Below are 16141 nucleotides of genomic sequence, written 5' to 3'. Positions count from 1 at the left end.
TAGGCTGGAGGGGCTGGTCACAGGTGGTGATGTAGGCTGGAGGGGTGGTCACAGGTGGTGATGTAGGCTGGAGGGGTTGGTCACAGGTGGTGATGTAGGCTGGAGGGGTTGGTCACAGGTGGTGATATAGGCTGGAGGGGTTGGTCACAGGTGGTGATGTAGGCTGGCGGGGCTGGTCACAGGTGGTGATATAGGCTGGAGGGGCTGGTCACAGATGCTGATGTAGGCTGGAAGGGCTGGTTACAGGTGGTGATGTAGGCTGGAAGGGCTGGTTACAGGTGGTGATGTAAGCTGGAGGGGCTGGTCACAGGTGGTGATGTAGGCTGGAGGGGTGGTCACAGGTGGTGATGTAGGCTGGAGGGGTTGGTCACAGGTGGTGATATAGGCTGGAGGGGCTGATCACAGGTGGTGATATAGGCTGGAGGGGCTGGTCACAGGTGGTGATGTAAGCTGGAGGGGCTGGTCACAGATGGTGATGTACGCTGGAAGGGCTGGTCACAGTTGGTGATGTAGGCTGGAGGGGCTGGTCACAGGTGGTGATGTAGGCTGGAGGGGTTGGTCACAGGTGGTGATGTAGGCTGGAGGGGCTGGTTACAGGTGGTGATGTAGGCTGGAGGGGCTGGTCACAGGTGGTGATGTAGGCTGGAGGGGCTGGTCACAGGTGGTGATGTAGGCTGGAGGGGTGGTCACAGGTGGTGATGTAGGCTGGAGGGGTTGGTCACAGGTGGTGATATAGGCTGTAGGGGCTGGTCACAGGTGGTGATATAGGCTGGAGGGGCTGGTCACAGGTGGTGATGTAAGCTGGAGGGGCTGGTCACAGATGGTGATGTACGCTGGAAGGGCTGGTCACAGTTGGTGATGTAGGCTGGAGGGGCTGGTCATAGGTGGTGATGTAGGCTGGAGGGGTTGGTCACAGGTGGTGATGTAGGCTGGAGGGGCTGGTCACAGGTGATGGTGTAGGCTGGAGGGGCTGGTCACAGATGGTGATGTAGGCTGGAGGGGTGGTCACAGGTGGTGATGTAGGCTGGAGGGGTTGGTCACAGGTGGTGATATAGGCTGGAGGGGCTGGTCACAGGTGGTGATATAGGCTGGAGGGGCTGGTCACAGGTGGTGATGTAAGCTGGAGGGGCTGGTCACAGATGGTGATGTACGCTGGAAGGGCTGGTCACAGTTGGTGATGTAGGCTGGAGGGGCTGGTTACAGTTGGTGATGTAAGCTGGAGGGGCTGGTCACAGGTGGTGATATAGGCTGAAGGGGCTGGTTACAGGTGGTGATGTAGGCTGGAGGGGCTGGTCACATGTGGTGATATAGGCTGGAGGGGCTGGTTACAGGTGGTGATGTAGGCTGGAGGGGTTGGTCACATGTGGTGATATAGGCTGGAGGGGCTGGTCACAGGTGGTGATGTAGGCTGGAGGGGTTGGTCACAGGTGGTGATATAGGCTGGAGGGGCTGGTTACAGGTGGTGATGTAGGCTGGAGGGGTTGGTCACATGTGGTGATATAGGCTGGAGGGGCTGGTCACAGGTGGTGATGTAGGCTGGAGGGGTGGTCACAGGTGGTGATGTAGGCTGGAGGGGTTGGTCACAGGTGGTGATGTAGGCTGGAGGGGTTGGTCACAGGTGGTGATGTAGGCTGGAGGGGTTGGTCACAGGTGGTGATGTAGGCTGGAGGGGTTGGTCACAGGTGGTGATATAGGCTGGAGGGGTTGGTCACAGGTGGTGATGTAGGCTGGCGGGGCTGGTCACAGGTGGTGATATAGGCTGGAGGGGCTGGTCACAGATGCTGATGTAGGCTGGAAGGGCTGGTTACAGGTGGTGATGTAGGCTGGAAGGGCTGGTTACAGGTGGTGATGTAAGCTGGAGGGGCTGGTCACAGGTGGTGATGTAGGCTGGAGGGCTGGTCACAGGTGGTGAAATTACTCAGGAAATTGAGCTCAAGTGCAGTGACAAGATCTAGCCCCACTTCCTGAGGCAGTAATTAATGATGCATTATTTTGGGAGAGAGGGAGGAGCTGGGGAGCTGGGGAGCTGGAGACAACAGCACACTGACAATGAAAAGACTACACAACTTCCTGTCAGGGGTCAATCATGCAAAAGCGTGATGAAGGCAGTATAATTTGTGATAGCACTCTTAGTGATATTGTTATTTAAATTCAATTTTCTTAAATCAAAATCCTCCTCTAAGTGTATTTACTGACGTTTTACACATCTTGCAGCTAACCCCCTCCTCATCTGTCTTATTTCCAACTTTCTGAGTTAACCAGTATCTGAGATCTTAGTAAATAAGTCGACATCTTTTTATGAAGACACTTTGAAAAATGTTCAGATAAATTGTTTCTAGCAAATGGAGCGTTCAACCTGAAACCAGAAAACTGTCCTCAATGAACACACATCGTATAAAATGACTTCTGCTATAACAGACATATGCAGTATTGTTCTACTTAGAAATTCCTCTCTGCAATACACTAAATTCCTGCTTTTGTTCGCTTACTAACACATGTAATGAATGGGGCCGGGGCCTTTGTTTGCACAGCAGCGGATTACATTGGTAAATGATGCTTCTTTTTTTATCCTCTTTGTGGCTGAGTTAAAAAATTAAACATTTTGAAAAATAAAATAGGCTCATTTATCAAAGTCCCAGGGTGGGAAAAGAAGAACGTGAATGAAAGGAGGGAATCCTACACATTTGTGATGTCCTTGCAGCACCTAAACTTTTCACGTATCAACAATACGACAACTTGCATATTGAGATTATATAATTGTGAACTTATTTTATTGACAATTGGATGTGCAGCATTTTGCATAGGTCTGGGTTACCATCCTGAGCATTAGTTACTACAGGCAGGTATTTGTAAGAGAAATGTTGCAAAGCAATTTTGGCCCTTGATGTCTTAAAGGAGTACTCCAGTGGAAAAAAATTTTTTTAATCAACTGGTGCCAGAAAGTTAAACAGATTTGTAAATGACTTCTATTTAAACATCTTAATTAGAGAAGAGAGAAATTTTGAAAAATTCGATTCAGCCGATTCGACGAATTTTCCACAAAAATTCAGTTAGATCACTATTAAAAATGGCTATTTCTGGGCTACAGAGAGCCTCAATAGGGGTGTAGAACACTTTGCCTTGTTGTAACACACATAGGGAGTATGCTGTGTTAGTGAAATAATACTGTTATTCAGTATGACATGCAGATCACAGGCTTCGCTATTAGAATCACTGCCGCACAACGGCACAATGACAGAGCCTGGTAATTGGAATGAGCAAACTTTAAATCATTTTTTGAGGAGCCAGCCACGGTAATTCCAGCTCCAATAGTGTATAATTGCTGCAGTGTAAACTATGGAAAAGCTCCTAGTTGTATCTTAAAATCGAGCTGGTGGTCCGCCGCGAGGCCAGCTACCGTCTGTCCCAGCCCCTGCCTTTAACCTCCCACCATGCTCATGACTCAGTGTCCCGGGTGCCAGAAGCGTTTACTTTGAAAAAATACTGTCAAAATACAAGAACAAAATAACTAGGAGATCACATGGTGGCACAATGTCAGAGCCTAGTGGTGGCAACAGCATGACAAGACCATAGGGCGGCACCATGACAGTCTGGAGATGGCGGCAGCCTATGTAGGCTGCAGAGCAGCACCATTTTAGAGTAGTGTGTCAGTTTGTACTCCCTCTCAATGGTGCAGACCTGACCCGGGATGAGTACTGGGTAGATCCTGCCGATATCAAATGCTTGTTGATAGATATCAAGCCATGCACGTGTAAGTAAGCATGGCTGGTACTGCGAAACTGCGTTTGAAACTTAGAATGTTTAATTTAATCAGTTATGGTTTAATTTTCTTGCTCCAACCTGTTTATTTGGATTCTTGTGGTAATTCCAAAAGTAATTTTATGAAAATGTTAATTTGTGCCATTAGCAGAATTTTCAGAAAAAATTTAGTTTGATATGAATTTATTTTGGTTGAAAACCTATAAAATACTGACATGAGCCAGTGAAAAGCAAATGGCGACAGAATGACACAGCCTTGAGGTGGCGGCAGCATGAAGAGACCATATAGTGGCTGAATGACACAGCGTGGAGGTGGCAGCAGCATGAGGAGACCATATAGTGGCTGAATGACACTGCCTGGAAATTGTGGCAGCATGAGAAGACCACATAGTGGCTGAATGACACAGCCTGGAGTTTGTGGCAGCATGAGGAAAACATATAGTGGCGGAATGACACAGCCTGGAGGTGGCGGCAGCATGAGGAGACCACATAGTGGCTGAATGACACAGCCTGGAGTTTGTGGCAGCATGAGGAGACCATATAGTGGCTGAATGACACAGCCTGGAAATTGCGGCAGCATGAGAAGACCACATAGTGGCTGAATGACACAGCCAGGAGTTTGTGGGAGCATGAGGAAAACATATAGTGGCTGAATGACACAGCCTGGAGGTGGCGGCAGCATGAGGAAAACATATAGTGGCTGAATGACACAGCCTGGAGGTGGCGGCAGCATGAGGAGACCACATAGTGGCTGAATGACACAGCCTGGAGTTGGCAACATGAGGAGACCATATAGTGGCTGAATGACACAGCCTGGAGTTAGCGGCAGCATGAGGAGAACATATAGTGGCTTAATGACACAGCCTGGAGTTGGCGGCAGCATGAGGAGACCATATAGTGACCTAATGACACAGCCTGGAGTTGGCGGCAGCATGAGGAGAACATGTAGTGGCTGAATGACACAGTTTGGAGGTGGCGGAAACATGAGGAGACCATATAGTGGCTGAATGACACAGCGTGGAGGTGGCGGCAGCATGATGAGAACATATAGTGGCTGAATGACACAGCCTGGAGTTGGCGGCAGCATAAGGAGACCATATAGTGGCATAATGACACAGCCTGGAGTTGGTGGCAGCATGAGGAGAACATATAGTGGCTGAACGACACAGCCTGGAGGTGGTGGAAGCATGAAGAGACCATATAGTGGCTGAGTGACACAGCCTGGAGTTGGCGGCAGGATGAGGAGACCATATAGTGGCTTAATGACACAGCCTGGAGTTGGCAGCATGAGGAGACCATATAGTGGCTGAATGACACAGCCTGGAGTTGGTGGCAGCATGAGGAGAACATATAGTGGCTTAATAACACAGCCTTGAGGTGGCGGCAGCATGAGGAGACCATGTAGTGGCTGAATGACACAGCGTGGAGGTGGCGGTAGCATGAGGAGACCATATAGTGGCTGAATGACACAGCCTGGAGTTGGCGGCAGCATGAGGAAAACATATAGTGGCTGAATGACACAGCCTGGAGTTTGTGGCAGCATGAGGAAAACATATAGTGGCTGAATGACACAGCCTGGAGGTGGCAGCAGCATAAGAGAACATATGGTAGCAGTATGAGAAAGCAAGGAGCTGGCATCAGCATGAGGAGAACATATGGTGGCAGAATGAGACAGCCTGGAGGTGGCAGCAGCAGCATCAGGAGTCCTGAAAGTGACCCGGTGACAGAGTGGTGCGGTGGGCTGCAAAGGTGGGTGAAAAAAGGAGAACTTGGCATCAGATGTGTGGCGTCAGGCAGGTGGCAGGATCAGAATAGTAGCTGAGGCAGGTGGGCAGAAGAAAATGGTCTCTTGTAAAAGTGTTAGTGTGCACAAGTAAATATTGAGGATATGCATAATGTAAAACTTAACTTTTAATAATATGCTTAGGAAAAAATATGTGGATCCCCCAAAATTTTTTTAATCAAAAAAAGGAAAGGTGTGCAAAAAACACCATGTGCCGCCTACATTACCAAGTATTGATGTGATGCAAAGACCTCTAAAAGGTGAAATGGTATGGTCCATTGTAACCAGTGGGGGTAAAAAGTTCCCCTGTAAGGCCCTACTCTCGCAATATTAATTCCCTTCTTGGCAAGTGTACTCGCCCTTAAAAGAGTGGCCCCAGACAGGAATCTCTCCCTATTTCCACCTACAATCACTGCCATTTCCCAGGGTTTTTTGGTGGAAATTGGGATTGGTTCCTGTGTGGGGATGAACTTTTTCAGACGAGTAACATTTTCCTCGAAAATGTGGAAGGGAATAACGTATTGTCCATTGTAGCAGGTGGGGGTAAAAACTTCCCCTGTAAAGCCCTAATCTCGCATCATTTAATTCCCTTCTTGGCAATTGTTACTCACTCTAAAGGCGGCCCCACACAGGAAACTCTCTATTTCCACCTAAAAACCCTGGGAAATGGCAGTGTTTGTTTGGGGGGGGGGGGGTTGTTGGGGGAATAGGGAGAGGTTCCTGTGCAGGGCTGCCCATTTTAGGACGAGTAACACTTGCCAAGAAGGAAATTAAATGATGCGAGAGTAGGGCTTTACAGGGGAAGTTTTTACCCCCATTGGTTACAATGGACCATACGTGTTCCCTTCCACCTTTCAGAGGTCTTTGCATCACATCAATACTTGGTGGTGTAGGTGGCACATGGTGTTTTTTGCACACCTTTCCTTTTCTTTGAGATATATATATATATGGGATGAGTATTTATCTCAGGGAGAGATTACCACTCCTGGTATGACGGATCTTCATAAGGCCATTTTGGGGAACAGCTGTCTGCAGATGGGTAGAAACTTTCCTTTTGGGAAGTAGTCTGGCTTGGCATAAATCCCGATTAGCTTTTCATATTCCTTAACAGGAGCTAAGCTGATACCAGGGAACACTACCTGAATAAGGTGGTGTAATGAGCTGCTTTGCATATTCCTATATATATATATATATATATATATATATATATATATATATTCTAAGCATATTATTAAAAGTTACATTTTAGGTAATGCATATCCTTAACACTTACTTGTGGTCTGATGAGGAGGAATATCTATAACTGGGAGCAGCGCCTTAAATATGTTTAGCACTATCCATACTGTATTTGTGAAGTGTTGGTGTGGCACCATGGTCAATCTACTCAAATACATCAGGCATTGGTGGGTGGTAATCCTGGCTTATCCATGCCTGATTCTTCTTCATAAAGGTCAGTCTCTCCACATCTTTCGTGGACAGACAAGTTCGTCTTGAGGTTACTATGGCTCCCGCCACACTAAACACCCGCTCTGATGGTACAATACTGGCTGGGCAGGACAGCTTTTCAAGGGCAAACTCTGCTAGTTGTGGCCACAGATCAAGTTTGGCTGCCCAGAAGTTGAGCAGATCTTCAAGGTGTGTTGGCATGTACAGGTCAAGGTATGCCATCAGCTGCTGGTTCAGGTCCTGCTCCAGGTCTACTTGCTGCTGATGAGTTGCTTCACTATGCGGGTGAAGAAAGGTACTCATCAGCGAGTCTAGATTCAGGCTGCTGCTGATGGAGCTGGTACTGCTCCTGCCACCCCACCCCTCCCCAGCAACCATGGCAGTGGAAGGTGAGTGCAGAGGGCCCCCCGAGTAAGACCTGCTAGTGGATGGACGATGGCGTCAATAGGCATCAGCCAACTGACTATGTAGAATCTCTCTGTAGTAGGTCAGTTTGTCCTCCCTCTCAGTGGGTGTAAAAAAAAAGGCCCCCATTTTGTGCCAGTAGCGAGGGTCCAATAAGGTGGAGAGCCAGAAGTCATCCCGCTGTCGAATGTTGACAATTCAGCGGTCACTACGCAAGCAATTGAGCATGCATCGTACCATTTGTGCAAGTGACTTGGAGGGGCTCCCTGCCTCCATCTCCACTGCATACTGTGTCTGGGTCTTCTGTCTCACCTTCCTCATAACCCTCTAGCTCCTTTAGTTGATCATGCTCCTCCTCTCCTGTCAGATGTCTAGAAACCCTGCCACTCATGAAACCTAAACTGTGCTCCATTGTGCCTATCATCCTCCTCCTCTTCCAGTTCAGCCCCCACAGTGCTCATGTGGCCCTGAGATGTAGGCGCAACGTCTCCATTGCCCTGACCAGACATTGTTTCCAACACTTGTAGGAAATAAAGCATTGGAATGACATTGTTCATCCCGTAATCCTGGCGACTTACGTATAATGTGGCTTCCTCAAAGGGCCTGAGCAAACGGTAGGCGTCACTTATGAGCTGCCACTCTGCCACTGGTTCACATTGAAGTTACACAGGAGAATACCCCTAGCTGCTTGGATCATCAAGAAATCGGTGATGGCTTTTCTCTGTTCGTAAAATCAGTCCAACATATGGAGGGTGGAATTCCAACGTGTGGTAACGTCACAAATCAGACTATGTTGGGGGGATACCATTCTGACGCTGCAACTGAAGGAAGGTGTGCTTTGCGGTGTACGAGTGGCTGAAGTGCATGCAAAGTTTCCTTCCCCTTGTTAGGATCTCTTGCAGATGGTGGGAACACTTCAGGAACTGCTTGACAACCAGATTTAACACGTGTGCCATTCAGGGCGCATGGCTCACCCTTCCTTGTCGCAGAGCAGCCAAGATGTTCTCGTTCTCGGTCATCATGGTTCCCATTTCCAGTTTTCGTGGAATAAGCCATGCTCAGATTTCTTTATGAATTACCTTTAGCAGTTCCTCCCCTGTGTGACTCTTTTCGCCAAGGCAAACCATGTGAAGAACAGCGTGACACCGCCGTGCCCTGCACACATGGTATGCTGAAGGGTCACTGAGACTTGTCCGGGCAGTGGAGGCTGAGGACACGATGGAGGATGAGGAGGCGGAGTCGCACACTGTCACACGACCAATGGGCTGACAGCGTGGAGGAGGAAGTGGCGTGACCTGTCCAAGTTGGGGTTGCGGCTGTGCAGGAACCACATTCACCCAGTGAACCGTAAAGGACATGTATTATCCCTGACAGTAATTACAGCTCCAGACGTCGGCACTGCCGTGCACTTTGGTACACACCGACAGGCTGAAGGACTGGCCCACCTTCTCTTGCACAAAATTGTGCAGGGCTGGTACTGCCTTCTTCTCAAAGAAATGACGGCTTGGCACTCTCTACCTCGGCTCGGCACAATCCATCAGTTCTCTGAAAGGTGCAGAGTCCACCACTTGAAAAGGGAGGGACTGCAGCACCAGCAACTTAGACAGGAGCACATTCAGCTTCTGCGCCGTTGGATGAGTTGGTGCATACTGTTGTCTCTTGGACATGGCTTCGCCGATGGATTGCTGGTGGAATGACTGACTAAAAGTGGGAGAAGCAGGAGCATCTATAGCGACAGAAGGAGGGTATGACACACAGCTCCCTTCGGCTGTGGTGGTGGTGCCTTGGCTGGCTGAAAGAAGGAGTGGCGTGCCACTGGGTGATGCAGCAGGCTGGACCACTACATCAGAGCCACGATTCTCCCAGGCCGCTTTATGATGGCAAAGCATATGTTGACGCAGGGCCGTGGTGCCAACATTGGGACCCTAGCCACGCTTCACCTTCTGCCAACATATCTTGCATGTGGCTATGTGAACCTCCTCCGGATGCTTGATGAAAAACTGCCACACCGCCGAGTAGCTGATTTTCCCACCAACAGTCCGCACTAATTGACTGCTACTGCCGCCGTCTTCAGGAACCCCTGTTCCACTAGCTCCCGGGAAGGTAGGTGTTCTCCCCTGGGCACGTTTGGCTCCAGAATTTCCACTTCTGCCACCATGCTGACTGCAACCGGCAACTCTCTTCTCCTGATGATGATGAAGCCCCTTCTGCACCCAGCTCCCAATTGTGATCGGCTTCATCATCATCATCATCATCATCATCATCAACAAGTGTGTGCACGTCACTGATGTCCTCCTCAGGTTCCTCAACAGTGTCTGCTTCAGGACTAGTGTTGCTCGCGAATATTCGCAATGCGAAAATAAAAGGATAATATTACGACTATGCGAATATTCGCGAATATATGACGAATTTCGTCCGTATATACGCGAATATTCGCGAATTCGAATATGGCCTATGCCGCTCAACACTATTCAGGACCCTGAACCCTGGCAACACCGCCTCCCACATCACTGTCCTCATCACTACTTGCCCGCCTAGCGGATGAAGTGGCGGAGGTTTCCTCCACTTCTTGGCTGGGCAGTAGCTGCTGACTGTCCTCTATTATATCGTCCTCTGTGAATAGTGGAGCTGAACCCACAGCTAGGATGGCAGATGGGTTGCTGGTCGAGACATGACCACTAGCTGATACCTGGAGCTGAGGCCTCTCCCTGCAACTCCTGCTGCCACTCGCCCCTAGTCTGCTGCGACCTCTGCTTGATGAATTTAGGCCTCTGCCACTCCTATGTGCACGTCCTGGCACTTCTCTGCCTGACATACATACTTAGTGGGTATATGAGGGGAATACAATACGCTCCACTACGCTTAACCTCTTAAGGACGTAGGGCGTACCTGTACGCCCTACGCCCCGTATTTAAAACGGGGTCACGCCGGGTCAGTCATGGCAGCTAATGATAGCTGGGACCCTGGGCTAATAGCGTGCAGTTGTGGGATTGTTGTGCTGCGTACTATTAACCCTTTAGATGCGGCAATCAAAGTTGATCGCCATGTCTAAAATGAAAGTGAAAGCTTCCCGGCAGCTCAGTCGGGCTGATTGGGACTATCACGATAAAATCGTGATGTCCCGATCAGTTAGCACGCGAGCGGAGGTCCCCTTTCCTTGCCCCGTCGCGTCCGATCAGCGTTTGATTGCTCCAAGCCTGAGATACAGGCTTGAGCAATCGACCGCCTATAACACTGATCCATGCAAAGCTATGGCTTTGCAGGGATCAGTGTAAAAGTTCAGTATGTTCAGTGTTACAGCCCCCTATGGGAGCTATAACACTGCAAAAAAAAAAGTGAAAAAAAAGTTAATAAAGATCATTTAACCCCTTCCCTAATAAAAGTTTGAATCACCCCCCTTTTCCCATGAAAAAAAAGTGCAAATAAAAATAAACATATGTGGTATTGCCGCGTGCGGAAATATCCATCCGAATTACAAAAATGTATAGTTAATTAAACCGCACGGTCAATGGCGTACGTGCAAGAAAAAGACATGTATTCTGTGGGTCAGTACGATTAAAATGATACCCATCGCTAGACACTTTCATATTTTTGTACCGCTTAAAAAAAATCTAAAACTTTTTGTACAAAATCGGTAATCTAAAATAGCCCTAAAATAGCGCACTAAATGGAGTTTAATGAAGCGATTCGCGCGGTCCAATCGAGGCGATATTCATATTTTTTGCAAATCCAATTTTTCCTGAAATTAGAAATTAATTCGGATTAGTCAGATTCGATTCACTCATCCCTAATCTTAATCCTTCCAGTACTTATCAGCTGCTGTATATTCCAGAGGAAGTTCTTTTCTTTTTTTGAATTTATTTTCTGTCTGACCACAGTGCTCTCTGCTGACAACTCTGTCCATGTCAGGAACTGTCCAGAGCAGGATATGTTTGCTATGGGGATTTCCTCCTGCTCTGGACAGTTCCTGACATGTACAGAGGTGTCAGCAGAGAGCACTGTGGTCAGGCAGAAAAGAAATTTAAAAAAGAAAAGAACATCCTCTGTAGCATACAGCAGCTGATAAGTACTGGATGGATTAATGCCCAAACATCATGTGAACTGATGCTTAGTCTACTTTGAATGATAATTTTAAAAAAACACACTGGGTAATAAAAACAATTAAAAACACATTGCTAACAAAAAATGAAATTTAATAATTATCTGAGCAGCTCATTGTTTGGCAAGAAATCATTGAACAACAAACAACATAATCATATAAAGATATAAATTCTCCTTCGTTTTTAAAGATATTTCAAGATGATTTTCCGATCAAAGTTTAGCAAAAATAACTGTTCTTTACTGGTTTGCAGCAAATATGTAGCAAAGTAGGCGCATGTTACATTCAGATCAGACTTCACCTGTATACATTGGTATGCAAGGGGTGAGATCCGCAGTGATAATCCACAACATGGACATGCTTTGTAAAATATGCGCAGTGTGGAAAGTTTTCTCAGCACGTGGATGAATGTAATAAAATGTTTCAGCTTGACTGCTACTGTTTCCTGTGGATTTTACTAACACAAATCGGCAGCTAAAATCTGTAGTATTTCCACAACATATGAATCGGCCTTAATAAAAAGTACAATTCTGATGGGGCGGAAGCACAGCCAAAGGCCACATAAATTGAGATGCAGTTTATGGGTTCAGTTTTGGGGCATCTATGTGTTACCCCACTACCAAACGCATGCACATACTCTCCATGTTATCAGTACTGGTACCACCTGCCCACACCTCTATATTCCGTAAACTATATGGAATAAGGTAAAACCCAAGTGGGAATAAATGAGCTGATTACGCTACGGGTCATTATAATCTTCGGCCTTGCTGTTTTACAACAAACCCTACTTTAGAAATGCATTTTATGTCTTTATGGTTTGAACAGGAAACTCATTATATGTTATCCGGAAAGCTTAACAGCAGCGTCTAATATGCAGGAAAACTTAATGAGATACTAATCAAGATGGAATCACATTTTTCTGCTTTTTGACATTTTTATGTCTTTTTCTTATTTTAATACAGGTCACATTCACTGCAGAATAGTGCGCTGGTTTTTGTTTTCTTGTTGGTTAATTAAAGTGTTTTACTAGACACCTCCCGGCCCGGGGATTGTTTGGGATTTTCTATTTTTTCTATTTTCAAAAATATCAATATTTCTGTTTGCTACAAAAAAATTACAACTTAATGACTATTCATGACTGAGAATTCTTGCCAGTTCATGTAGATGGCAGTTAATGGGACACAATCTGTGGAAAATTGAACTTTTTGGGGGGGCAATTTCCCCTTCCGCTTGACACATTGGTAACAGTAGTAGTGTTATCAGACCCTAAGTAAATTACTGCACCCCCATAATCTATACCTCCGTTAAAATGCAGCCAGGATTACTAGTCCCATTTGTAATGTTTTTATAAGGCACTCACACAGGCTGAGCTGTTTATATTTAATGGCCAAGTGCTAATTTAGAAGGAACCCTGCATTTATAATTGCAGTAACTACATGTGACCAATGGTAAAGTTGAAGTCCATTGTTGCCTTGTAGCCTCTATACATAACCTCCATGCCTCCATGTATAGCTGTCCAAAGTAAATTTCTTCCAGTGTTATATCAGGTGACTCATTGTCACCATATATAGCCCCATTTAGTAGTGCATGTACAGCCGACAAATCACAGAAGAAAGGGCCAAACGGCTGATCTAGTATTCATTCTGGAGCCCTTTTCGCCCCAATATCGAGCCATGTAACAGGCTCAGTATATGAGTGCCAACCTTGAGATCTGTGCTCGAAGTGTATAAGATGGCAGGGCTAACCAGATGTCCGATGGAAGTCCGACTTGTGGCTGGATAGGCGAACGCCCGAGGATGGACACAGAGCCAAAATGGAATTTTTAAGGCTTCATTTGGTGCAGAACAATGGGTTTCGAGGGGTGACCCCTCGAAACGCGTTGTTCTGCACAAAATAAAGCCTTCAAAATTAAATTTTGGCTCTGTGTCCATCCTCGGCATGCGCCTATTCAGCCACAAGTCGGACTTCCATCGGACATCTGGTTAGCCCTGCCAGGCAATCCGGATTCCACATCTGTCAACCTGTTCCTGACCACTTGCTAAGCGGGACCGACGGCCGGCTGCCTCCCGACACACTTGCATCCAAAGCGTGTACCAGTGTTGTGCCTGCCCGCACAACACTTAAAGGTGAGCTTTATTCTACCTTTCCTAAATATCACCTATCACCTATGATCTTCACTATTGGAGCGCCGTCTCTTGTTTTGTTTTTTTTCTCTCTGTTCTCTACGAATTGTACAAGAGGCTGTCCAGTACATCCTAACTTTAGGTTATGGTGAGCTAAGTTGGAGACTGCCCTGTGGGATGTATCTTAGTCTGTAATAATAAATATGACCATAGAGAATTATGGCACTTTGTTAGAAATAATAGTGTGACCCTGAAGATGGGAGAAGTCAACCTTTCTTTCCATCACAGGTGCTAACCTCAAACCTACAGTGCACAGGCGCCGCTGAGGTCCATAAGTACAATAACTGTAATGCCACCAGCAGCTGTATTCATACTCAGTCCAGTGCAGGGATGTGGGGGATGTTCCCTTATCTGCTTTTGGTCTTTTATATGTTGAATCCTCTACAGTTTCCCTCCGCTTCAGTAAGCACAACAACCAAGTCTCTTTGAACCTAATGAAATCAGAGGACCATCACAATCCTTTTGAAAGGATTTCAGTTTTTGCAGCCTTTGCCTCTGTTGTCCACAATGCCCTCTGCTACATGCTCAAATAATACCTAATTCCGCTTTCTTTTTTTCCCCCTAATGTGAATATCCATTTGACTGAATTCATCAACCATATGTAGAGTCTTTTGTCATTACTTTTTTCTTAATCCTTTTGAGAAACTAATAACATAAATCAGTAATAATGTGAATAATATTCTCCAAAACTCTGAGGAAAATCCACTTGCATGAAGTGCGTAGTCTGAGCACCCCTTACCTTTTATTATGTGCAATAAACATTGCAAAGATTGTGCTTTCTAAGAAGAGACTTTGTCAATTATAATTTATTTAAAAATATCACAGATTAACCTTTGCAACTTTGCATTGAAAAGTCATATTCAGCCGGAAGTCCCACCCTTACTTTTCCATGAGGAATTAAAAGGAAACAGAAAGAAAGCAAAAATGAGAGGCGCGTTCCTTTGTGTAATATTTCAGGGACAACGCGTTTCGGCCCACACTTGTCTTCCTCAGGTCTGTGTAAAAACACCTCCCTGTGTGAGCGATTGTGTCTTTGTAGAGGAAGCCAGATCACCAGGTGTGATTTTACATGGACCTGAGGAAAGGCACAAGTATGTGCCGAAACACGTCTCGATACTCGGAGTTGTTCTAATAAACCATTAACCCTTCAAGTTCAACTAAATCAAAGGAAACCTAGAGCAGTGGTTGAAAAAAAAAAAAAGACCCATTTTTTCACTTGAGGATGATTAATGAGAAATGTCTTGTTTAACTGGCTGTAGAAGTTGGGTAGAAGAAAGCTATACATACACCTAAGACACCAGTTGGCTAAATGCTTGTTTGACTGACGGTTATCTATCCTGTTTCCCCTGTACATATGCTTATGTGGCTCAGCTGCGCATGTATATAAAAAAAAAATAAAAAAAACTTCTGTCAGACTCCTCCTCTTTTTAGTTTGGTTTTGAGGATTTTTTATTTTATTTTGGGCATTTTTCTACTGCAGAGCCAGTGTAGGGATCTCAAAAAATACTAATAGTGCATGTCAGAAATAGTCCCAATAGGATCATTTATTATTCCTGTTCCCCACTATATAGCCACAATTCTATGCCACAACAGCCCAGAGGAAGTCGCCTTAGTAGCAAAGGAACGTGTGGGGTTCCTTGTGGCCCCTTCCGTGTCCTTTAACATCGCCCTCTGATTGCTCCATCCAGTCTGGGATGCTTGCTTTCATAACATCTTTATATTATTGCAACTATTAATAGGTTTGTAGCTATATAGTGGGGAACAGGAATAATGAATGATGCTATTGGGACTATTTCTGATACACACTATTAGTATTATATCATTGTTTTCCCTATTGTCTCATTCCCATAGTGTGTTTATTACGTGTATGGCACAATATATTTCTGTATGGAGTATGATCAATATATAACATCTTATAGGACGGGGGCCAGTTTCTAGGAGAGGGGAGTCATGGCCCATCCCTAAGGTTGTTCTCAGGCTCCAAGTGAGCCAGTTTTAGTTGTTTTTATATATTCCCTCCACAAGTGCAATATTAGTAATGTTTACAGAATATGTGTTGTATAATAAAGATTTGCTTATTATTATAATTCTGGTGGGCTGCTATTTCAGTGTTGCTTTTGTGTTTTTGAATTTGGTTTCTTTATCACTGAATAGCACCCGTATTTTATGGGTTTTGTGTGGATTGAGCCTCCCTCCTTCTTTTTCTATAGTTAATATTAATGAGAATCCAGACCAGACTGTCTAAGATTAATTCAGATATGAATCAGACACCATACCAGACACAAACAGAGAAAAATATACCTACCACTCTGAGTGTCGTAATTTCCTGGCATCACTGCATTCAACATTGTGATACTGGTCAGTGTCATGACCTTATGTGCCAGTCTCGGTGATAATTCTTCTCCTGGCGGCGCACCCACCATCATGAATGCCTTCCTCCAGCGCATCTATGATGGCAGGTCTGTT

This window comes from Hyla sarda, chromosome 12, assembly GCF_029499605.1.
Source record: "Hyla sarda isolate aHylSar1 chromosome 12, aHylSar1.hap1, whole genome shotgun sequence".
Taxonomy (NCBI): Eukaryota; Metazoa; Chordata; class Amphibia; order Anura; family Hylidae; genus Hyla; species Hyla sarda.
This window is presented reverse-complemented; position numbering follows the sequence as displayed.